At 38.4% G+C, this 26,449-nt stretch overlaps 1 protein-coding gene across 3 annotated transcripts in view; it reads right to left on the bottom strand.

Annotated features, from left to right (window-relative positions):
* LOC110836844 (dehydrogenase/reductase SDR family protein 7-like) overlaps window positions 1-26,449 on the bottom strand; it is a 342,155-nt gene that overhangs the window by 36,229 nt on the left and 279,477 nt on the right. For all 3 annotated transcript variants that reach the window (XM_087351515.1, XM_022078494.2, XM_087351514.1), the window contains one exon: window positions 2,742-2,796. The gene's annotated coding sequence lies outside the window, so the exon portion shown is untranslated. The remainder of the gene's footprint in view (window positions 1-2,741; window positions 2,797-26,449) is intronic.

Raw genomic sequence — 26,449 nt, 5'->3', positions numbered from 1 at the left:
TAAAAACAAAAAAGCTCTAATTGACGCTAATTAGACTGATCAAGACAAGGAGGATGAGACAGGCAGGGCATGGGAGAGAAGAGGAGTGAGGGGTTTTGGTGGGCAAACCAGAAGGAAGGAGACCACTAGGAAGACCTAGACGTAGGTGGGAGTATAATATTAAAGTGGACCTTACAGAAATGGGGTGTATGGACTGGATTCAACTGGCTCAGGACAGGAGCCAGTGGCAGGCTCTTGTGAATACGGTAACGAACCTTTGGGTTCCATAAAATGTTGGGAATTTCTGAGTGACCGTTGGCTTTACAGGAAGGAATCGGCCCCATGGGGTAAGCAGGCACACATGTTAAAACCATTCACAATAATTAAATTTGCGGATTGCTCCAAAATAGGGCAGGTACTGGCGATGGGTAGGGTGATTAGTAGTACTGAAAAAATAAGTCTACAACATGGGAGGGATTCGAACCTGGAAGCAAGGAAATTGAGATCGTACGTCTCTTTGTCTACTGGCTCTAATCTCACCATCAAACTCTGTCAAGACTAAAAGGCATGTTTGAAAACTGTCGGCATTATTTCTTTTTGTACTCTCCAGAGATTAAATTTCAATTCACCTGCTATGACCCCGACCTGACTACGTTGGCATCCCCTGCGTGTGACGCGGTGACCTATTGATTTTCTCGTTACATTTAGAGTCGTATTCTTTCACAGTACGTACTACAACACTCGGTTTTCAGACACCACACGCACATAACTTGCACGAACTATTTCTGTATTTCCCAGTCTCCTTGCTAAAACTACTCATGTTCATATATAAGAACCCTTATTTTGTCTTTGTTTTCATGTGGTCAGGCAGTCGGTCTCCAAGACGTGTCAAGGACGATGAGACAGACGAGAGCACGCCGGTTGTTCATTGAACTCTACAACACGAAGCCGGAGAGTGCTGCCATCTAGCGGCAATGTGCCGTAATACGAGACTCGAAGCAAGTGTCAGTGTCAAGGCCACACTTGGGTTGGTTCAGACTGAGAAGTTCGTTGGCGGATTATATTCTCTGGCAATGACCTTTAACTCTCTTAACACTAAAATAAACTTTCCAGTTGGCTGTTCAATGTTGAAGAGACCTCTACGAGACCTTCTCGTTTCCTGGGAATTTTCCTAGGGGCTCGTATTATTTAACAGAAACATCGGTTCATTCTGTTGATTTATTGAAATTTAGTGCGGGCAAAGAAAATATGGTTTTTGTATTCATGCAGAAATATCTGCGGAGTGTGACGTCCAACTATTATGGTCCTTATAAAATGTCGTAATGTCTAATTCATTTTCTTTCGTCTTTTTTCATCCAACACAACTTCTAAGCTTAATGTATTTCTCATACATTTCAGAAATATATGCGTTATTCGAGGAATCACCTATTTTAATACACAAGCCCTTCAGGAAGATAAAAAACTCTGACGGGAAAAGTTTGATGAACCATAAATAAGAAAGTGAGAGCAGACAAATGTGAGAACTACCGCATAATTAGCTTGATATCTCATGCATCAAAATTATTAACTAGAATAATACACAGAAGAGACACTAGAAGAGGATCAGTTTGGTTTTAGAAAAAGTATGGGTACTCGAGAGGCAATTCCGACCTTACGTTTAATAACAGAAGTACGGATTAAGAAAAAGAAAGATACAAGTATGGCATTTGTAGACTTGGAGAAGGCTTTTGATAACGTAAAACAGAATAAGATGTTTGAAATCTTGAGGAAGGTAGGGCTGAAGTATGAAGATAGACGAGTTATTTACAGTATTTATAAGCAGCAGGTGGCCATAATAAAAGTGGAGAATCAAGAAAGACAGGAATTTATTAAAAAGGGAGTAAGGCAAGGTTGCAGCCTATCGCCCCTGCTGTTTAACTTGTGTGTTGAGGATGCAATGAAGGAGGTGAATGAAAAGTTCGGGACAGGAATAAAGGTTCAAGAGGAAACGTAGTGTTAAACATTGACCTGGAATTAAAGATTTTTCTGAAGTTATTTGTTTGGAGCACAGCTCTAAACGGAAGTGAAACATGGTCGGTGGGAAATCCAGAAAGAAGGGTAGAAGCATTTGAAATGTTAAGAATTAAGTGGACTGATAAAGTACGAAATGAGCTGGTCTTAGACAGGATAGGCGAAGGAAAAATCTTACGAGAAGAAGAGATAGGATGGTGGGACACATTCTGAGGCACCCAGGATTGGTTAATTTGGTAATGGAAGGAACAGTTGGAGGGAAGAATTGTAAGGGGAGACAAAGATTGGAATATGTGACGGAGATTTCTGAGGATGTGGGCTGCTAAAAATATGTGGAAATGAAGAGACTGGGGCAGGATAGACGAAAATGGAGGACCACATCAAACCAGTCGAAAGACTGATGACAAACAAACAAACAAACAAAAATTAAAACGATTCCACCAGTCTAATGAGAATACGCTATGGCAGTAAAGAAAATTAATATTTTATTGTCCGGGTTTCCTGATGAAGGTTCATAGACGATTTGTTTCGGCTGACTACATTACACGCACTGAAATTTATGCAAACTACTGTGGTAAGCCGGGGCGTGATGCTGACCACTTACCCCCATCGAGTGCCGAGGTCAAGAATGAGTAGGAGCTATGCCTCCACTCCCCCCCCAAGTGCCTACATGGCGTTTCACGTAAAACAAAACTCAATGGAGCTCGTATGAGAAAAATATTCAACACTGAAAGGTAGGCTGTCTGACTCACCCTATAGTCTGTGCGAATCGGGAAGTCGGGTCACGCGGTGGAAACTGCCAACAGACTGAAACAGAATAGAAATTAACTGTTACAATGTTGGCCATTTTAAAATTTCGAATTGCGTAACAAAATAATGAGGCCCTTCTTTTAATGCGGTCCCAAATCATTACGTCTCCGCGTTATGAAGTCAGAATCAAATGACACCTTTTTAGTAATGGTTACATAACGAACAGAATGTCTGCCGGTATTCTATCTTTTACTTCCGAGAAAATATTAAAACATTTCAAGAAGAATCGAGATTGCCATGAGAAATTACACTGCCAAATCTTCGCAACCCGCGGTGTCTAATTAATCTCGATTGACTGACATCTCACACCACATTTGTTATCCATCATCTTCCGAACAAGAAACATAAAAGAGAAAGAAATAACTAAATATCGACGGCCTTTTGTATAGTCCAGGGGTTTTGAACCTTTCCTAGACCTATGACCACTTTCTCTCTTGTTTAAAATTGGAGGGCGAAATTTATAAGAATGTGGACAATTAATTTAAACTTCCTGGCAGGAAAAAAGCTATTAACTTGCTACTAGAAGTAAACCAGTCTTCAGTGAGAGATTTGTCACCATGCAGTACTCCATGTGTTCATCAGACACGTCCCAATATGACGTTTTTCACCATGACGAACAGTAGGTCGCAGCGAAATACTGACGACATTAACAAAACGTGTATTGTGACCTCAAGTAATTATTTTCATCATAAAGATTCATAAAATTTTTGCAAATGATATGGGGCCTCATTAAATACACCGGAGGGTCGCGGGTTAAGACCTCCTCACAGGGACTACGTAGACTGCAGGTTTCTGGAACATCAGCGCAGAGTCGAAAGCGAAGATTATGATGCAAGATTTGAGGTTTTCGCGGTGGTGTGTCCGAAGATGGCTGTCTTCTGGGTTGTAGCGCCCTGGTGATGGAGAATTTTGATAGGAAAGCCTGAAGGGATGACATCACATTGACCGCGTCGGAGTTTAGTTTTACGGTGGATCTTAAAACAGTCGAAGAGGATGAGGACTGGATTAATCTGGCTCAACAGAGGAACCAGTGGCGTGCTCTTGTAAACACGGTAACGAACCTTTGGTTTTAATTAAAGGCGAAAAATTTCTTTTCTAACTGAGCGAGTGTTCGCTTCTTCAAGAATGATTCTGTTTTATGGAGCTGTGTGTGCGCGGGGGAGGAGGTGGGGGCGAAATTTTGTGACTGGTACAAAGTATTTATTATAAACAGGAAGATATGTGACAACAGCAACTTGAAAACATTCCAGTGGAGTGACGTAACAGATTCAAGGAACACGAATTGCGACAGGAGGCAGGAAGTGCAACTGTACTCTGCGTCCTTTCAACAGATGCGATAAGTTATTAAGTACTTTACAACTACAGTGCACTAACTCCATGGAACAATCAAATATTCCCTCGCGTATACGGAAGGAAGCGGTTGTAGTCTTTTCTACTGTTCCTGTACCAGCCTTACATTGTTCTTTGAATATGGGAGGCGCTTACGGTTAAAATAGAACATAAGGGTGGCCACACACGCTACGACTTACCGGAAGGCTTACGTCTGTGAAGGCCAACCTTCCGGCAAACCGGAGCGTGTGTGTTGTCTGTACGTGTGTGGACTCTCAGAGGTTAGAGTCTTACCTTCCGACTTTAATCTTGGAAGGCAGGCCTTCCGGTAAGTCGTAGCATGTATGGTTACCGTAACAGTATTTGAAATGACTTTCAATCTGCTTTTTGGTCGGTTTAAATCTCGGTCAGAGAAAATCAGTCCCTAGTGACATCTACATTTGATTCTCAGAGTTTACAACATTAATTTTCTCTTTGTAATGGTGAAACGTTGTTTTCTTTGCGGTACGGAGTGATTTTTTTAAATAACATGTGCATGAGCTTCGGCTTAAGAGAGTTAATATATACTTCCATTAGATTTGTTCTGGAACTAACTTCGCATATTTACAATCTGCTTAAATACAGGGTCATGAGGAACCATTTGTCCCATTCGCCCTTCACCAGTAGGCCTCTGATGCGTATGACATCATGTGACTGAAATACGATACAGTAGTCATAAAGATAAAGCAGAATACAAGGAAATAGCTGATGGAGGTGGAGGCCATTTTGTGTAATGGCTCGAATGAGTCAGGGAGAGTAACTCGGGATATTGTCTCAACTAGAAAATACTAGCGCCTTGAAAATAAACCGTGGGATTTGATAAATCGTTAAGTTACAACTTACAATTTGCATTGCCAGGTGCGAGGGAAATGAGTGGGAGGATTCCCCTAAAAATAAAATACTAATTTAATAATTCAATCAGTAAATTGACTGATAGATAAATAGTCCAGAAGCATTAAAAATGCAAGTCAGTATGTTTGTGTGAAGAGTTATAATCAATTATAAGTAACTTAGAAATTATTCTGTATCCGCCCAAAAACTATCCAATTCAGATGCCTGTCGCATCCCTACCCCTCGCTGGAATACTAACCCTTGTCGGCTTTCTGAATATACTTATTCGTTACACGCGTAGTTACAATCTATTTCCGCAATCCGATAACGTGCTGTACCATGGTGGAAAATTTAGATTCTCATTATTCCCAGGTGACTGGAAGATATAGGCCACAATCTCAGGGGAAAACAGAGAGAGAGAGAGAGAGAGGCCTACAAGAAAATTTCTCGTTAAGAAAATGCTTTATATTATAGTGGCTCTTTCTTTGTTTATTTGTTTCTCTGCTGTCATTGACGGGATTCTGTGAACACGTGAAACTTTGTTTCACAAAATGAGAATTTCTTGACAACTTGGCCGCATAATCAACTTCTCAAGAAGTACTCTGCTTCGTGGAGTTAGTCTATTTCCACTGCTCTTCCTAAAAAAAAAATCCATCGAGAAACTGAAAAACGAAGAAAAATCTACAGTCCACAGATCAGGAGAAAATCCCTGCTAGGAATTCGATATACGCGCATGCGCAAGATTTCGCGGTCAGTGACGACCGATCCTAAAAGCATTCGTTCCACAACCACTGAACGAACAGCAGACGACAGGCTTTCATGTGTTCTAATGGGTACAGCTTTAAGATTACCTCACAGCGGCACAGCGATTTAATCTAGAATATTATCGCAACACCCGCAGAACACATTAGAGGTGCACTCACTACACGCTACTCTTAACTGCTTGATGTTTTCAGTCTGTGTGTAGTAGCGTAAAACTCTGACGTATCACACTTCCCACCAATAGCAGCCCTCTAGTCCAGCTGATAAGTAACATTCCCCCCCCCCCCCGCACCAGAAACGACTTCCCCCCACAGGGCTTTTCTCCTGCTCTGTGGACAGTACAGCTTGTTTTCCAGAACGCTCAGTGCCAACACGTTTAACTTTCACTTTGAAAGTCACAACCACGGATTTGGTTAATCCCGTATCGATTATAACGACGATGTTTGTGGTGGTGGTAATAGTGATTTTGTGGACATGAGAACAAGGCTTTTAAAATGGTGTCTGATGTGTCGCATTACGTGATACCCAAATTAAGAAATTGCAAAACGAGGACACGGGAAATTCACTCCATAGGACTTATTTACAGCTTTTTTAACCTTGAGTCTCTGACAAAGCCAGTGTTGAGGTCAGATATTAGACTCGGGCGGATATGGCGACACATCGTGCGATAGCTTTCCAGTCACTTATAGCATCTCTACGTTTCGTTTGTTCCCTAATAAAAGATATCCACCCCTCCCAACTCCCCTTTCTCTCGAGATAAGTACTGAGCTGCTCATATTATCGGCTTAGGACACGTTATATTCTAAGAAACGTTGATGACACGAGTGGATATGAAAAATGATACTCAACCCACACCAAGTACTAGTTCATCATTTTTTTCTCGGTGTCGTGTGTCTTATTTCCGGCCGGACAGATCAGGATACTGTTGGCTTAGCTAATCATTACACTATACTTTGTTCAAGATGTGTATAGAGCGAAGATAAACACGGACGAGGAACAAGGACAGATTGATTCTCTTTCTTTGCCGGAACATAGACAGAACCGCAGTCAAAGGCAGGCCTGATGTTAAATTACTGAAAAAATCGCTCCAACGACGTTACGCAGGCGTTTTACGAACGTTGAAGAAATTTTTAATCAATTTATTTGCAAAACTGGTATTTACTTTTCAAAAATAATTTAGTTGCGACAAAACGAGAGCATGCTAAGACGGTAACAATTGATGCTACGTTAATTTTAATCAACACTACTGAAACACATATTTCAGACGAGTTATTGTTGATTATAATAAATAAGTTAAATATACATAATACATGTTACACAAATTTATCTTGTTTCTATTTTTTTTAGGTTCATGTATACGTTGACCCATGATAAGGTAATTCGACTTATTGCCCTTAAATAAATTGTAAATTAACCTTAGTTTGACGCACTTCGCCCTAGAACGATTTTCCAAGAACGCACGCTTGTTAGACGAGGGTTGTGTTCTCTGAATCTGATGTTGATAACAATCGAGTATCCTTAAAATAGATATTTTGCCGGGAACAGTAATTGCCTGTCACACCTAGGATGTTCGAGCTACAAACGGGCATGATTAGTAGATCTTTAATACCCCTTGAAAAATACAATTCTCAGTCTTTGGGGTGTGTCCAGGAGAAACTGAAGCAAAAGAATCCACAATTAATAAAATTATAGATGCGTTCAGCAAATCATAGCAACATACTGTAGCAAGAATGCCACGTGAACATACAACTTCATTATATTTCGTATAGATTCAGTGAACTTGTCCCGAGGGAAAGGTCAACTCGTTTGTGATGTTTGCCTGCTGTTTATGCAACTTGTGCAGCACGTGCGTTCAGCGGGAAAGCAAGATGGATATTCGCATAGCTGCACTCCGCTCACAGGGTGATTCCATTCTGACCCAGGAAAATGTATCACGAAAAATGTCGCATTTTAAGTGGATATCGTTCACTGTTTAATGTTGTACATGCGACATTTCTGAAATTTGATTCATGTTCGTCTTCACACGGTGGGTTGACATTACACAGGAATAGTTGCTCAAACCAATTAAGGAACCCCCGATTCTTTGAATACTAATCTTTTAATCCAACTAATAGACCACTACCAGTAACAAATCTCGAAAACTAATATATTTAGGAAGCAAAATCACATTTAAGTTGAAATTAAGAACATGTTAAATTTAAGGAATGCTTACTACCATTCAGCTCAGAATCCCCTCCCCCCGCCAACCAACCTTTTTTTGTCTGGAACTGGACTTGAAAAATGTTCCAGAACGGAATGCTGAGAGGACTTGAACGTAAGAAGAGTGACAAAGAAGGAACTGGCTGAGGAATGCAGAAGCGTGGAGTTTCCTAGATTATACGTCGTCTAGGGCCGATTTCATTATGGTGACATAGACTAGGCGGTTGAGATGGGGCTAAAATGGGTTCCAGTGATGGGCTCATGTTCTTATTTTCTGAACACATCAACGAAACTTCCGGCTCCATAAAAGACGAAAAATATATTTATTGACTGAGAGACTTAGGATTTTTCAAGATAATGTCTGCTCCATGACGTTAGCGACATTTCTGTCAGCATAATTATAGCCAGTCACATGAGGACAGGTGGAAAGCCATTTCCCGAAAAGTCTCGTATAAAAAGACAACGTCTAATTATTGTATAAAAGAATGTTATCACGTGAACTGACACCTTACTGCTTATTTTCAAGGTTGATTCCCATGACATCATACCGATACCAGAACTAAACTCCCTGGTAGCCAGAACCCGCATGTTCAACACCCGACGACACCAGAGCCCGCCACCGACCACGATCCTGAGCCAACTCCATCCATTTACCACTCTCACAGCCCACCTCCCTAAGATCAATCTTGATGTTATCCTCCCATCTCCTTCTTGATCTGCCCAGTGGTCGTTTTCCAGAAGGATTTCATATCAAAATTCTGTGTGCATAGTGATACTTAGCTATCATATTCATATGAGTAGAGATTACGTGTTTCAGAATCGGTCAATTCTGTATATTTGCCTAGAACAGGATTATGATGGCGTCATTTTATACCCCTTGTTCGTCTCAGTCTTGAAATTATTCATGCACTCGTGATACAAGCGGTATCGTTGGTTATTTTACGTCGCTGTAACAACTGGACTGGTTATGTAACGTAAAAAATGATAGTAATATTATCAGGCTTTATACAGCGAACTGGACCATGTCGAATTTTGAATTCAGACATCCCGAAAAATGAATAACGTGACTGGATACAGGCTGGAAAACCAGAGTTTAATTCATGGCATGGATTTTTCTTGTTCGTCACTACGTCCGAATCGGCTCTAAGACTCATCCAACCTGGTATCACGGCCGTTTACCTGTGACAAAGCGGCCGGAGCATGAAACTAACGACTCAAGAATGTATGGGACATTACCTCAACTTCTAATCGTCTTTACAGCAAGACGTTTAGACAGAGACAACCTGACCTCAGCTACATCATAGCGAAACTATGTTAAAATGGAAGCTGTCTGTATTCGAAAGTATATCTGAACCCAAGAGGTTAGAGTGAAATACGAAGAAAAATCAATTATAATATAAACAAATTGTGCAACGCAGAAATTACAGTATTTTAAGGTAACACGGTCTGGTATTTGTTCTTTGTTCATATCATTTATTTCCATTCCGTGTGTTCTGGAATTTGCCTAAGAAGGAACTGCCTAAAACGGAAGACAATGAAGTCCGAACTTTTTACAGAATACTGCAGAATTATTTTACTTACCGACAAAAAAAGGAAGACAAATATATAACGGTTACTAAGAAAGTAGAAAACATGTGTAGCATGAATATCCGAATTTTAACTTGAATTCAAAATGCATTGAATACGAATATACCACTCAGATGTACGGTAATTGGCAATTTACTCTAACATATACTTCGAGGGCATTACTTGCGTTCAGTCATCTGATAAAACTTGGGAAGATAACAAGAATTTCTCATATACTGGATTTTATAATTTGATTTTTTTAAAAAAAATTCTTTATCCATAAGTAGCTGTATCACGAAAGACATTTTTCTGGAAAGGAATAAAATTCAAGACCATCAGATTCCTTTTAAAGGTAGATTTTACTGTTTATGATCTACTTATAATAGACCTATTTATAATCGCCTACACCATGGGAGATGACTGACAAGATTTTCAATGTGATAAACATTTGTTCTTTGGAGGTAAGTGACGCTCACGTACCGTGTAACTTTGCTAACCGAAATAAGGTTAAGGTCATCACGTTTGTATGCCCGACTACAATTAGCAAGTTTGGAATCAGTGGATCGATGTTCATGGAGCTTCGTTTCAAGGTCGTACCACAAAAACAAGACATCCGATGACGGTGACAGCTGTCGTAACATGTATTGTTCCGTCCGTCACATGTTTAAGGACTTTGTAATGGAATTACGAGCTCAAACTTAGCATGTATCATAATGTAATTTTGCCAGTTGCACAATTATAGTTATTTCTGAATAAAATTTCACGAATACGTTAATTTTCAGCAGGATTTGAAGTTTTCACGGTGGTGTGGACTAGGATTGCTATTTTCTGGGTTATTGTCGTTACTGATGGAGGCAGCAAGGACCTACGGAAAGCTGGCAAACTTCTGAGTACACAACACTACAACCCAGAAGGCAGTCATCCACGTTATTTAATATTTATAGTATTACACTGCAGTTTGTGAACTTGCACTGTAAAAGATGTATCTTATATACTTTTATTATTTAATCCTGGCACTGCTCAGTTACCAGTTCTCATGGTTACCTTCTTGAACCTCTCTGGTCAATTTATAATTCCGACGACTTGTCGCAACAGTGAACGCCGTGGCTCTTGTAAATCTTAGAATAAATTGTTGTTCTGTTTTCCAAACTCGCACTTGAGTGGTCGTTATAATCGATATCACAGTTAATTTACTAATCGATCCCAATCACAGTTTCCGTTCAAGTCAGTTCGGTCAACTCACACGTTTCTGTGCAGACTGTAATTCAAATTATAACATTCAACCTTGGGGGTTAAATATGCGGAACTGAATTGACCTGTGGCATGTTAAGTCACGAGTAAAGCCTAATTACATTCTTTTTCTGCAGCAAGCAACTGCACTGCAGTCAGTACATCCTTGTCACTGGTACTGCATTTGCGTGTATCCATACGCCGCCTGGCTGTTACTTTGACCTTATAAAATGCGATTAATTCTAGAGCGTTTGACCTCACTAAATGTGAGTGAGAGTGATATGCAACAAACATCTGTTGTAGTTGTTAAAAGTGTCGCGATTTAATGATCGTAATGACGTAGTAGGCCTCAGCTCGGGCGGAAGAAATTACTGCTCCTGCTAGAACTTCGAACGTGGAGGCGCGAGTCGAAAATTTGAAGCGGTCAGAGTGCATTTCTGTGGACTAGCGGCAAAAATAACTGTATTTTATACCTTGATATTTTGCCTTCCTACCTTTTACTTTCTAATGCGTTTTCTTTCTGATTAAAGTCATTACCGGTGTTACCTTCTGTACTCTAGCGATTTATTTCTTAAGTTAGCTGTTTACTATATTACTTTACTGTTTAACGTAACTTCTCTTCTGTTGCAAGATTATCAGTTTCAACCTTCTGCGTTTTGGTATCGATCTTATGCAGTTTTTGTTGACAGATAAAAATAATTGCCAGAACATGTTCAGTGCCTGCTAATCATTTTGTATTATTTATTCCAAGGTCTTTATACTATTCAGGAATCTAATTAATATAAAAATAAGATGCGTATTATTGCTGAAAGCACCTAAGTCGCTTTACATATATTTATATTTAAAACCTTGAATCTGTTTACCATTATTGGCGTAAGTCTTTGTGTTTCTGGCTTCATTGGATTACTGTAATCGCCTATCGCGATCATACACACTTTAAGAACTCTAATTACACAACGTTTCCAGGAATTTGCATTCTTATTATGAAACTTAAGACCTTCGATGTGTTTATCTCGGGAACTGACATTTGAGTGGATTGTTTTTTCACAGCTATTGACTTCATTGGCGCAAACCCACAAACCGCAAAAGCTGCAATTAAAATAATTTTCAACAGTACTTCATGGGGTACGTTTTGATTTTTACCTGCAGTTTTACGTGAATCTTAAACTTGATTTCTCGCTATAGTCTGTGGGAATAATAAAGTGAGATTTGAGGTTCTCACGATTTTGGGGTTAAAGACAGACAGCCAAAGACCTAACAACTCCTTAAGGAGGTAGAAATACGTTGAACCAATCGGTTTACATTGTGATCCATCTAAATAAGTAACTTCATGGAACACTCGTTTTTGAGAAGCTAGTAGTGCACTTAACTAGCCTAAAAGTTCCCTGTCTTTTATGGTACCTTAAGATTCATTACCATGTTTATCTGAGCCCGCCACCTGTCCCTACCCTCAGTCAGATGAATCCAATCCAAGACCCCAAAACCCAATGCTCTAAGATCCATTTTAATATTATCTTCTCATCACCCGTATGCATATCTCATTCTTCTTGATTTGATCACTCAGATTTCCTTCTGTACATTTCACCAGCTTCCCGCTGCTTCATCCCTCCCATATATAAATATTCTCCTAAGCACCCTGATCACGAAAACACCCTTATTCTGAGTTGTTTTACGTAATAGACTAAGTTTAACACTTACATAAAACAACAGGTAAAATACAGTTTTATGTTTTTTTTATATCAGACGGGAAGACAAAATATTCTGAACTGCATTGCAGCAAGAGTTCCTCAAATTAGTCTACTTTTAATATCCTCGAGAATGTATTTTATGATTTGTTAACGTCGTTTCCAGATATTTGAACTTTGCCTAATTTTTTATGGGTTTATTACCTACATTTTCAGCCTATGGTGATTTTGTTGGTGACGAGACATGAAAATATATTTAATCTCGTTTCACATCATTCTGAATAAGAACTGTATCAGAAAAACGTTTATCAATACGGACTTTGTCATAGATGTCGTTTAATTAATTATCCTAACTAGTTTCAATGATGTATTGAATCAAATGAGAATGATGTACGAGGGTTACTTCAAAAGTCATGGCAACTAATTTTTGTGGGGCAAACACGTTATGTTGAAGAAAGTTCAAAATATACCTACCTGATCTGACTACGCCAATCGGAGGAGTATATCGTGCCCTTTCATATATATATATTTTGAATTTTCTTCAACATAACGTGTTTGCCCCCCCCCCCCAAAAAAAAAAAGTTGCCATGACTTTTGAAGTAACCCTCGTATAACGTTTCAATTCTCACTGAAACATATGCTTTCTTGAAGTCTATAAATAACAAAAAAGTCTCATTGTTCTCCCATTTTTTTCTCCATAATCTGAGGAATGCACATCATTTGTTTGGTTACGTCGAAATGCACACTCATGACTCCCACTAATCTCATCTCAGACGGAGATAACCTTAACAGCAGAATGCAGAAGTACTTTAAGACAATGAAACAAATTTTCAATATTTATACAGTACATTCTGTGAAATGTAGACCAAATAACAACTGCGGAATGCAGTAGGCGTCTTTTCCACACCAACATCACCCATCTTCCTTATGTAAAGGTCACGAAAGACGTCAGAACAGCCAATGACAACATCTGGTCGTTTTAAAAACGTTATCATCATGTGTTTTGTTTGGTGGCCTTCAAGCACTTTTCAGGATCACTGTGTGGTAGCAGAGGACATGAGAGAGGGAGAGACATTGAAAAAGTAGTAAATACATTTTGCGATAAGAGACGCCAAATAACTGCATGCATGGCGACCGTGAAACAGAACACTATCACGCACGCAGACGCAGAACTGCTTTGTATGACGCTCCAAAATCGCTTGATTCACCATCTGTACGTGAAGAGTCACACGTGCGCGGAAAATTTCCTCAAGCAACACACCCACACTGAACACAAGGTCATTAACAATGCCAGAGAAAAAGTGATTACCTCACGCCATCCGGCCTTTCATGTAGTAGAATCTAATGGACTGCACCGTCATTATGTTGGCTATTGTCTGTTAACTAAGGTAACTCATACACGAAGTATCATGTACTTGTTACGATTTAAGCAACCCTCGCGCAGAACATTGTGCCCAACAAGATTATAGAACGGATAATTACAGAAAATGAATTTTTGTAACCAAAATTAACGTTCGTGGATTGGTTAACTTTATAAGATTTGAGGTTTTCACAGCGGTGAGTATGAAGATTTCCGTCTTCTGGGTTGTTGCGCTGTGTAGTCTGGTCGATGTTAACCAACGTTTCAGAGGTCATACTGCCTCCGTCATCAGGGCGATGAGTATGAAGATTTCTCTCTTCTGGGTTGTTGCGCTGTGTAGTCTGGTCGATGTTAACCAACGTTTCAGAGGTCATACTGCCTCCATCATCAGGGCGATGAGTATGAAGATTTCTGTCTTTTGGGTTGTTGCGCTGTGAAGTATGACCTCTGAAACGTTGGTTAACATCGACCAGACTACACAGCGCAACAACCCAGAAGACGGAAATCTGGTTAACTTTAAATTAAACATCATCAGCTACACAGTCTCAATTTCAATATTACCATAAATTTTGTTCCGTTTAACTCAAGGTATTTAATGTTAGTTACTTTAATTTTAATTTTCTTTGTGTATAATATTGTTTCTTTTTTTGGGTTTGCTTGTAGTTGGCTGTTATATTTAATATTGTACTTGTATATGTTTAATTAATCTGTTTGTGTAATATTTTTCATTATTATTGTATGTATTATCAGTGTTTGCCTGTTATTGGCTTCTTTCTGTTGGCAAACACTTAAATAAATGAATTGTAAATTATTTGAGGGAACGAATTATTCAAGTGACAAACAATATTAATTTTAGATTTAGTCACACTCAATACGATTTGTCATTCGACGTAAGCGTCTTTCCTGTGTCGTCACTGTGACGTAATATCCACCGGGAAACATTCATCTGAATCCCATTGGTGATTAAAACGCATTTCCACCAAACTTCTAATTTAACAACATTGCAGGGATAACACTTTCCTCCCTAGCTGGTCCGAAAATAAGTGACTTTTCATTCAACTCTGAAGAAGGTACAACATGACATTTTTACAAAGGAAATATTTTTCCGTCCTCCACACAACATACGATGTTCTATAATTAAGATTCCCAATCACAGCCCCCCTCCCAAATATAAAAATGCACATTTTAAATCGGCATCTGTTCTCGCCGACATATTCAACTTATACCCACATCAGAGCGGGAAATTAGAGATGTGATAAATCTATGTATTAACAGTAATCCCCACACTTGTCTGCAAGGGGAATTGGATGGCCAAAATCGCCGCCGAGCGTCGCGACACCATTCGTCAAGACGGTGCTAAAATACTCCATATGCAACATAGATAAGTCTCAGGATGAAGCGAAATAGTTTTCACTTCGTTTTCTCATGGGACATGGTCACACGTCTTTGAAAAGACATCAACATTAATTTATTATTTTATTTAGATTCGACAGAAATGTTTGTGTCTGCTTAACGGACATCTGGCATAAATAATTCAATTCATTTATTTAAGTGTTTGCCAACAGCAAGAAGCCAATAACAGGCAAACACTGATAATTCAATTCAATTCAATTCAATTCTTTATTATTTGTGTGCTGTATCAACAGCCTGATGGCCAATTACAGATACAGCACAGAGATAAACTCACAAACACAGTAAAACATAAAAGGTAAAACAAGCAATATATAAAATACATTGATACGGAAAAAATACACAAAAAATTACTACTAACTACATTAGGATATTTGTAAAAATAACATGAATCAATTAAGTAAATTATACTATTATAAAATGTGAAGAAGTGTGACAATTTTCGTCTCGAATATGTCCAAATCCCTAATGAAAAATATTACACAAACAGATTAATTAAACATATACATGTACAGTATTAAATGTAACTGCCAAGTACAGGCAAACCCAAAATAGAAACAATATTATACACAAAGAAAAATAAATGAAGAAATATAAATAAAAACAAATAATAACACTAATATAATTGTAAAACGTTAAAGAAATACAAAAAAAACAGATAACGAAGCTAGATCATCTATCAAGATAACCTATCTAGATCATTTCCTTTATTGAGAACGTGCCCTCAAAGGAGACAATTTTTATTCTAAATACGCCCAAAAATTTAAATACGTAATTTATTTAACACACAGAAGTGTCGCATACGAACAAATACAAATAGATTACGGATGAATGGAATTTTGACGCCTGCTGGAAGTTTAAGTCACTTTTGGTTTCGGACTATTAAATTTTAAGCGCTCGGCTTTAGTTTAAGTAAGAAGAAATTACATTAAAACAGTAAAAAAACGTACAGGATGGCACTTATGTAATATATTAGCTGTACTGATGCCCTTATTTCATAGTACATTCTATAATTAGGGGACTTTGATAATGAATAAGACGCAGATTGATTTATTCTCCATAATTTACCGCCAGAGTTCTGAGAAAATAGTAATGAGTTAATTGAACCTAAATTATTAATTATAGTATAGCTTTGTCTGTTTTACATAGCAGAAATTTATTTTTAAGAAAGAATGTGAACTATTAAACCTCTTAAGGCAATCTGTACTACCTCTGAACCATCCTAATGAGAAGTTCTTTATTAATAATACCTCGATAACGTTTAATTTTATTCTGCATTTGAAGTAAAAACACTTGTGTTGTTATTGTAATTTTCACTAGAGTTCTATGAGAATTTTGTGCTCTTAAGTTTTATTGGTAACCTTGAAAAGAAATCTACACAGTTTACATAAACCTTCTTATAAGATTCATAAATGAATTTCTAGCGTACTTCAGTGTTGCATGTTTCACAGCAATTTTTTTCTGACAGCCTTCCTAAAAGTTACGATCATTTTAAAGTTTTGTTCGTCGTGCAATTCAAAACGAAGTCAGGATCAGACAAGACTCTAATAGAATTGGATCTCAAAATTGGTATCCGTAATAAAATTGTAACTGAAGCAAAGCTTTCAAAACTTCACACATCTCCTTTGATACTTATAACAGACTTGGAAATATACATTTTACGCTTGAGAACCATTATATATGTTCCTACGTGTAAGTTTAAAGTGGCACAGAATAAATATGTTAAAATAAATGATTACATTCTGCAAAATATAAATACTATATTCTAAAGTAATGCATTTATTACCCATTTTAACGCTTACAGAAAACATTAAGAATGTTTTAGGGGTATACCCCGTCCGTTATCCATCGGAATTATTTTTCTCGGGGTAACGCTAACCATTCGCATCCATGTAGTCCCGAGGTTAAGAATGCGTGGAGTTAGTCCTCAAATTCCCCATACGTATTCATGGTGTGGTACTTATTTAAACACCAGGGACAATTTTACAAGAAAAATTTTGTATCAAGATTTACTTCAGGACATTTTAGATTTAATTTTATCATAGGTGACTGTTTGTGGTATTCTGAACGTATAAAGATGAGAGAGCTGTAAATTATCCACAAACGCAGACAAAAAAGTTTAAGGAACATGGCATCGCACGTATACATCCTGATATTTACGTAGTTTAGTCCAGCTAGAAATAACGACGTTAAAGACTTTAGTGAACAAGTGAGTCATTGCCAACACGAATATTTGAGCGTGGCTTTAATAATCCTAGTAGCAGCACCCAAAGGTTCAACACTGCTAACACCAAAAGTCTGCCACTTTACACGATTCTAAAGCGATTTCATCTCCTTCCCATCCTCACAACCAACTTTCCTAAGACCCATCTCTTTCTCGATCTTAAAAATGAGAGTTTTCCAAGAGATTTCGTCACCAAAATGTTGCATATATATTCCTTTTCCCTGTCATCCTAGCTACTACATGCCAAACCCACCTGATCAAATTACAACAGGATGCAGTATATGGTGTGAAATGCAAAAAAAATCATTATTACTACGTTAATAATAATATATATAAGTGCAGAAATTACACAGCGTAACATTATATGAGAAGGTCATCATGAACGGTACGTAAGGATATTAAAGGAGGCTGTCGTGGCCTATTTAAATATATAATAGCACCTTTAGAGTCAGGAAAACCACGAGTATCTAGGTATTCAGGAGTTAAACAATGTATGTTCATCAGAGACACATTTAAGCTACATTATTTTCGATAAGTCAGTTTCAGTTTTAATCAATATCTTCTGTATTACGTGCCTCATAACTCCAGCAGTTAACACAGAGATAGTCAAGGAACGTGCGATGAAAATTGTAAATTTTCGTACGTTTTGGTGAGGACATTAACGGCATTAGGTCACCATCACTACGTTTGATGAAGGCCACACGCGTCTCTGCCGGGAATATACGCGTTATCGCTCTAGACGGAGTAACTAATGGTGGTTCACTAATGAGAATTCGCTGAGCGACCTTGAGTCATTTAGAATTAAATACAACCTAATGGACACTAGTAATGACATGGAAGCCTCAGCATGTCAGAGGTCACGGTCACAGTATCTGAGACTAAAATGTGACAGCCCAGTGGTTGTACCCCGTTCATTCTACGATGATACCAACTACTCTGTTATATTTATGGTCGATTCTCTAAAGGCAATAGTTGATTGATTACATCATAGTTATGTTGGGCAATGCCCTTTGTCAAACATGTATGTAAAACAAAGTTTGTCATTAACGAACGTAGCATTTAGGTAACAGAGTGTCTGAACAGGTCAGGCCAGAATAAACAGCGATTATTCACTTGGACAACATTTTCGTAAAAATCGAAATGTGTTGTGCTTTCTTTTAGGTAAGAACTAAACTTTTAAATATTGTTTCGAAGCCTTCAAAGGTTTACTGTTGTACATGATTGTATTGAAACATGGCAATCTCCAGAATGACATCGCTTACAAAGCTTCTACCGTTACGAGCATAATTTTTTTATATTTTCCCTCGTTTGAATACAACGGTTTCATTTTGAATAATCCTTGTGATAAAATTGTGTGCATTATAATACATGACCCCCCCCCCCCCCCCCTCAACAGAATGCACACTGAAACCGCTGGAGGTAGCAAACAGTAGTTTGACAAATGCCATCTTAAAACTTTCAACGACGCTACATTATGCCCAAAGACTATGAATCATTTAATGACAAACGCGAGGCTGTTATAAACAGTGACTTACGATTGAAATAAATTCTATAAGTAGGCCTATTGTCCCGCCGTTTGTAGGAAAACGACAAACGTCAGTCAGAACAGCCGCTCTCTTCTGGATTTCCGATAGGTACTTCACGAATGCGAAGTAGTGATGAACATCCCACTACATTACAGTACACTACATCACACTACATTTTACTACTACACTATTGTTGTTGCGATAGGGTGAACCTATGTCCCTGCGTAATTCTGCCTTTAACGGACCCTTTGTCCATCCCCCAGTTGTCCCAGTGCCATTTTGTCCACCACAAATCCCACATTTCATTACATTACAGAGACGTATTTACGTCAGATTTTCCGGAACCGTGGTTCCACTGTCAACTTTTTAATTCATATAATCTTTATATAATTCACTTCCTGAAATTTATTTGGGAAGGAACATTTCTGTCATAAATATGAAAAATACAGCTCGACTGTCAAACAAAACGTGCGGAATACTGTAATGGACTACCAAGAAAGTAATGGGGGAGAAAAGAAAATAGCGAAAAAGTAGTGAAGTGTGCATTTGTTGTATAAAATTCCGACTTCTGATTTGAATTAACGAAGATTAAAAATGCGTGGAGTTACGACTCCACTTTGTCACACGTGCACGTGGCGTGATGCGTAACTGAAGACAAGGAACAACTTTACCTTTACCTAACAAGGAAGTGATGAATGAGCTGTAAAACGATTAACCTTTAATATTTTAATAGGTTCTACTAAGAGAAGCGACCATGTATGTGACTTGAAATTATATAATTCAAGGTCGGCAGCTTTAACTGTTTAAAACACGGCCTTTACTACATGTACCACCTATTTGTAATTGAGTATCACTGTATTATGTCCACACAGTGCATTTATGACCTTCGTATGATTCTCAAAATGAAGCGAGATTATTTCCTTATAGATAATATTAATTATTTTTCTTGCAGAGAAAAGAAATTTGAGACAGAAACTGAAATTTTGAATTTTATTTAGGTTAACTTCGTGTTTCAAACTCGACCAGTTTGTAGTAATTCCCCTCAGTTCTAGATCAAATACTGAGTTGTAACCAAGCTCTTTTCTACGTGTAAACATGGGTTAAATAATAATCCCAGTAGTTTCTTCTTTTTTTATTTTAATCCGAGTTTTCTAACAAATTGTGGAGAAACATCTCTCATTTTAACGGCTACGTTAATATTAAATATGTGACAGTGCTACATTTATTCAAAATAAGTTTGAGTGTTACTGTAATTAAGGTCTATTCCAACTAAGATGAGAGGCGGTCAAAACAAATTCCCCTCTCCTCCCACTCATTTTGAAACACGTGGTAGCAATGTTATTGTCTGTCCTGCATACATGTGCAGCTATCATTCTGGTACTTTCTCTATTACTGTAATGCTCTATGCCTACTACATTAAAATATAATGTAACTTTATATTATGCAAACCAGTCACCAAGCCTCGCGAATAAATAAACTCTTACTTGATAACCGTGGCTTTACAAAAATTACTGTTACAAGTCACAGAACTCACGGGTGGCTGTTCAACGCGCTGTTCCAATAGATACGCACCCGCCCCAAATCGTTTGTACAGAAATAACTTAAGCAGCATGTATAACTGTAACATTTAACACTTTATGTAATAAATTCTTACAGAAAGACGCTCCAAACCATTATCGCTGCAAAGAATAATATAATTGCTATTGAATTCTTTTTTTTAAAAAAGGACAGTGATATGAAATGACACCGGATTAGGGGCAAGGTTAGGAAGTGGTAAGAGACCTTCCCCTTACGCGACTTTGTTTACATCGCCTCTCATCTTACCTGGAACGGAATGTAGGGTCTTCTGAGTCTGAACTTCTACGCAGTTCGCATGTGTAACAAATTCATTCGCTGCCTGTTACTGGCCTCCAAGTTTGAACTCCTTTAATATCAAAGACAGCCACAAAACATCTACGTTATCTAACAAAGGTACAGCTGCCCGTGTTCTTCTAAACACCTCGCCATTTTTCATGTGCGATCTCTAGACAGAGGCGAGTTGTCAGCTTAACCCTTCGACCGTTTTACGGAATGATAAAGAGCACTTGGCCGTGTTAGTAAGTAGTGTGGTGTCCAGAGCTAGTCTGAAAGAACTGTATCTGTAATCTACCCAAGATCTGTCTTGAAGTTGTCCTCGAATCTCCTTGTCTACGAAGTTTTCGCTTTCGAAGACGTAGACCTACATAATTTCAGACCGATGAAACAATTGAAACGAAAAGATATATTAGTTCTGAAAAAAAATATCTCGACCATTCTGAGGAACTTGGGCATGTCTATGTGACTAAGCAAAGTCATAACCTCAGCAGGAATTTCTATTGTGGCCGGCTATGTCTGGAACTTATGGACATCAGTTCTCAGAACTGTTTTAACATTCGAGATTGTTTTGTGGGAAAAAAGCTTGGCAGCTATCCAAAGTCACACGATAACAGGAGCGAACCGTCCAAGACGCACGGCACTTCTGTTGTTCGCATCCTGAAATATCCTGACCAATTTAAAAATGGCGTCCAGATTGTGAATACAAGTTTTCTCGCACTCAAATCGGACTTCGTGGTCAAATGATTAACATTCGTCAATCGTTTTCGAGAAGTCCCAGTTTTACATCTCGGCTAAACTTACAAAGATTTCGTAGTTTTTCTCAGCATTCCCGGGTTACAGTAACTTAAAATGGGACACAAAGGCTTGTTTCCAACTCTTTTTTTCAAAATCACACTACCATTTTCGATACAACATAACTTACGCGGTTGAAAATTATCATAAAAGTAACTCAATAACCATTTCGACGTAGGACCACACAAATAACCTTCAGTACGACCTTCCTAGCTTGAAGGCTACTAGATCCACCAACTTAAGTAACATGTCATTCTAATAGAGAGATTCATCTTATCAATAATTTTATTGTTGCAACTTTCCTAGGCAATGAACGTTCGTCTTTCTGATAAAGAAAGCATGAGAGTAAACACGTAAAGATGGTGACTAATAAAAGCTTGAGAAAACGTAATTATGTTTTCTGATTAATGTATAATTTGGAACGTTAAGTAATTAGTAGCTTCCACAGCAAGGTGGTAACTTTAATTCAAAACAGGAGGGCTACGTGGGGACCTCCGAGTAGCAACAAGGCATTTGTGAACAATCTCAGCATTTGCTTATAGGCAGAGGAGACTAACAAAACCTGACTACAAGCCAGCCGTCCGGTAATTTAAGGAATGTGATACTTCCCCTCCCTTCAGGGGTTCCCTAACATGCGTCGTAGGCCGTCACTCTCAAGTGGAACATTCAGAGCAGAGCTAACAGAGGACTGAATGTTTGCATAGTAAGAAGTTTCATAGTGTAATTGTCTGCCTTTTATATTATAGGGATAAAATTAAGGACTTTAATATTTCCCATAATACCATATCATAAAATACATTTAGCAGTATTTATTATAAGTATCCAACCTGCAGAATTCGCAGATTTTCAGGGTAATCACACTATGTGAAAAAGTTATTAAAAGATCCACATAAAACTAAACATAAAATAATGACTTTTAAATAAATATAGCCTGTAAGTTGTTGCAGTCTAAGGACTCTCCTTGTCGTGTGACAAGGGATTACAGTCTCCATTCTTAATTAAAGCAATTACCTTTTATCAGCTATTCCTCATTAACACATTTTGTGTGTAGGCTCATAGATCTCTTTCCTGCCCCAAGGGAAATTACATTATGTAAAACTCAGCCGGGGCCGGGGGTGTTTCCTCTGCCAGTTGTCAGACGTCAGCGTTTGATATTCCAACCCAAACTGCAGGGAAAGAGCCTTCATCCGTAGTTAAGTGCATACTATTGTTCGGTGTCACCTGTTGCTTCCATGAGGCGATTACCGAAATAAGGTCACTTAACTTCAGTTCCAATTCATCATTACCGCAGTAAGGCCACTTAACTTCAGTTCCAATTCATCATTAGCGAAGTAAGGTCACTTCACTTCAGTTCCAGTTCATTATTACCGCAGTAGGCCACTTAACTTCAGTTCCAATTCATCATTAGCGAAGTAAGGCCACTTAACTTTAGTTCCAGTTAATCATTAGCGAAGTAAGGTCACTTAACTTCAGTTCCAATTCATCATTATGGAAGTAAGGTCATTTAACTTCAGTTCCAGTTAATCATTAGCGAAGTAAGGTCACTTAACTTCAGTTCCAATTCATCATTAGCGAAGTAAGGTCACTTAACTTCAGTTCCAATTCATCATTAGCGAAGTAAGGCCACTTAACTTTAGTTCCAGTTAATCATTAGCGAAGTAAGGTCACTTAACTTCAGTTCCAATTCATCATTAGCGAAGTAAGGTCACTTAACTTTAGTTCCAGTTAATCATTAGCGAAGTAAGGTCACTTAACTTCAGTTCCAATTCATCATTATGGAAGTAAGGTCATTTAACTTCAGTTCCAATTCATCATTAGCGAAGTAAGGTCACTGAACTTCAGTTCCAATTCATCATTATGGAAGTAAGGTCACTTAACTTTAGTTCCAGTTAATCATTAGCGAAGTAAGGTCACTTAACTTCAGTTCCAATTCATCATTAGCGAAGTAAGGTCACTTAACTTCAGTTCCAATTCATCATTAGCGAAGTAAGGCCACTTAACTTTAGTTCCAGTTAATCATTAGCGAAGTAAGGTCACTTAACTTCAGTTCCAATTCATCATTAGCGAAGTAAGGTCACTTAACTTTAGTTCCAGTTAATCATTAGCGAAGTAAGGTCACTTAACTTCAGTTCCAATTCATCATTATGGAAGTAAGGTCATTTAACTTCAGTTCCAATTCATCATTAGCGAAGTAAGGTCACTGAACTTCAGTTCCAATTCATCATTATGGAAGTAAGGTCACTTAACTTTAGTTCCAGTTAATCATTAGCGAAGTAAGGTCACTTAACTTCAGTTCCAATTCATCATTATGGAAGTAAGGTCATTTAACTTCAATTCCAATTCATTATTACCGCAGTAAGGTCATTTAGCTTCAGTTCCAATTCATCATTAGCGAAGTAAGGTCACTTAGCTTCAGTTCCAATTCATCATTAGCGAAGTAAGGTCACTTAACTTTAGTTCCAGTTAATCATTGCCGAAGTAAGGCCACTTAGCTTCAGTCCCAATTCATCATACACGCTTCCTTCCATACCTTTTTCGACAGGATCCCATTAACTATCGAAAAAATAACCAAACTGGCACACACAAATTGCTGAAACGTCAGTAACTCTGCGCATGCAGTGTGTTGTCATGTATTGCAGGCCATGGTCGATTAGAACGCGTGTTTATTAGTGAAAATTACTTCGCATCGAAATAGTTTGCTATTGAGCAATGCGTATCTTGACAATGGAGTACCGAACGAGATCGGTAACAAATTACGAGACAAATAAGTGTTTGTATGATGGAGCGACAAAATAGCTTATATTACGGCCGAACCGAGTTTAAGTGCACCGGCTATAACAACGGGTTAAGGCTACAATAATCCAATATTGAAGAAATTTCTTTCTTCAACAAACCTCGAAAGTTTATTGTCATAACGTTCACAAATGACCGATAAGTTATCGTACCCCAGCCAGAATAATCCATTTCACATCTTCATACATAATTTTTCCAATTTAAATTTTACTATTTTCGTCTCATTTACACCTAAAAATATTAAAAATATTTTTGCTTTTTTGGTTTTCTTCATGTTCATTTCTGATGTCCTTAAAACTTGCTTTACATATCTTTCGTGCCAGTTATCCTTATTAATTGAGCGATAATATCAACCGAAAGATATTAATTAAGAAAATCCTCATTATTAACATTTCTCCATGAGTTTTTGACTTCAGGCCCACATGTTCGCAAATCCTTATAAAACAGGGATAGCTAAAATTATGTTTCCGATGGCAACATATTTTTCAAACTGGACCCTTTTTTACATATATGTGTGACCCCTAACTGTAATCGCTCTGGTTTATTAAACAACGCTTCCAGTAGGTCAGACTGTATAACGTAGAATGAGATAATTGTTAATAAATAATGAATTAATTTATAGGGAAGGAAGCGGGTGTTGCCTGCTTCAAAGTAAACCCACGAAAACCTATGTCAGAGTAGTCGGTCTTTGTGCCGAGATTTGAACCCGGAGCCTCCTAAATTCTAAACGAGAGTGCGCGCCACTTAGTCGCTAAGTCCAGTGCTGTCAAGTACTGAAGCAAAAGTATGACGTCATACAACATCACTTAAATCATGTCAGTAGACAATGTAAATAAATCAGAATAAAACAACTGCTAGACCTTGCAGAAATCGATTTCTACTCAGACCGGTCGTAGATTAGAAATAAAGATATCAAACAGATTACTGATCTGGGATCAAGTTTCTCGGTGACAAGCCGCCTTCTCTCTGGTCAGCGATAATATCGTCAGACACAAACTGGCGAAGATCCAAACCGAACGTATTGGGCTGCAATACTTTCGGCTGCATTTCATTGCACTCTCCTCCTATCGACTGAAATAGAATCGACTGTCACGTCTCTGTTCCTGTAGACGTGCTGATTCATGCTTCTTGTCTCGCCGCCGGCAGCAGGAAACGCCAAGTTCACGTACAAGTTTCATTGTCATTCAACTGTGGAATCTTTACTTGCTACAGTGCATCGTTTGTTGAGTTTGTATCAAATTCAGCAGAATTTCACGTGCCGACACCTCGTGTTCACAGTAAATGAAACACAGCGCGGCTAATTCTGTAGACTCTTTGTTATTCCTTATTCACCTCATTATCCTTTGTCCTGTCCTATCTCCCCTTTTGTTCCTCCTCGTTGCAAAATTTCTTAAGACACCAGGACAACGCTGTTACTACTCACACCCCTTTCCCAAAATGATCTCCGGGCTACATTAATGATCATCTTCCTGTTTCACTGGCATCAGGATACATCGCCTAATGACTTTTTTTTTTCGTCTAACATGATGTTCGACCTGGTTACAGGCTACAAGTCTTTATATCTTATACGCATTATTCATGAAAATAATCTCTGCAGTTCCAAGAGTTGCCGTACGATGTTCACCCTTTACCTTGTCTTCTATGACATTTTGAGCATCGTTTTCCCTACTCGTTTTCTTCACGATATTAATTTCAGTTGAACCATAAAAGTGCTTTGTTCTTAAAGTTTCTGTTTTATTACACTAAAATTATCAAATAATAATACTGGGATACTGGAACGACCCGTTCTTCAAGTGCCTGAGCACTGCGGGTCCCAACTTTTCGTTGGCATGATCTATAGACATTTTGGTAGGACTCCTTGGACGAGGGATCGGCCCGTCGCAAGGCCTCTGCCTGTACACAGGGCAGCACAACACAGAATAACGCGGACAAACATCCATGGCTTAAGTGAGGCTCGAACCCACGGTCCCAACGACCAAGCGGCACAAGGCCCACGCCTCAGACCGCGCGGCCACTGTGACCCCATTAATAATAATATTTTTTTCACTTT

Source organism: Zootermopsis nevadensis, unplaced genomic scaffold (genome assembly GCF_977971745.1).
Source record: "Zootermopsis nevadensis isolate Lab colony 2312 unplaced genomic scaffold, Znev_1.0 Znev_ptg000019l, whole genome shotgun sequence".
Classification (NCBI taxonomy): Eukaryota; Metazoa; Arthropoda; class Insecta; order Blattodea; family Termopsidae; genus Zootermopsis; species Zootermopsis nevadensis.
The sequence above is the reverse complement of the archived record's forward strand: the minus strand, read 5'-3'. Positions and strand labels throughout refer to the sequence as shown.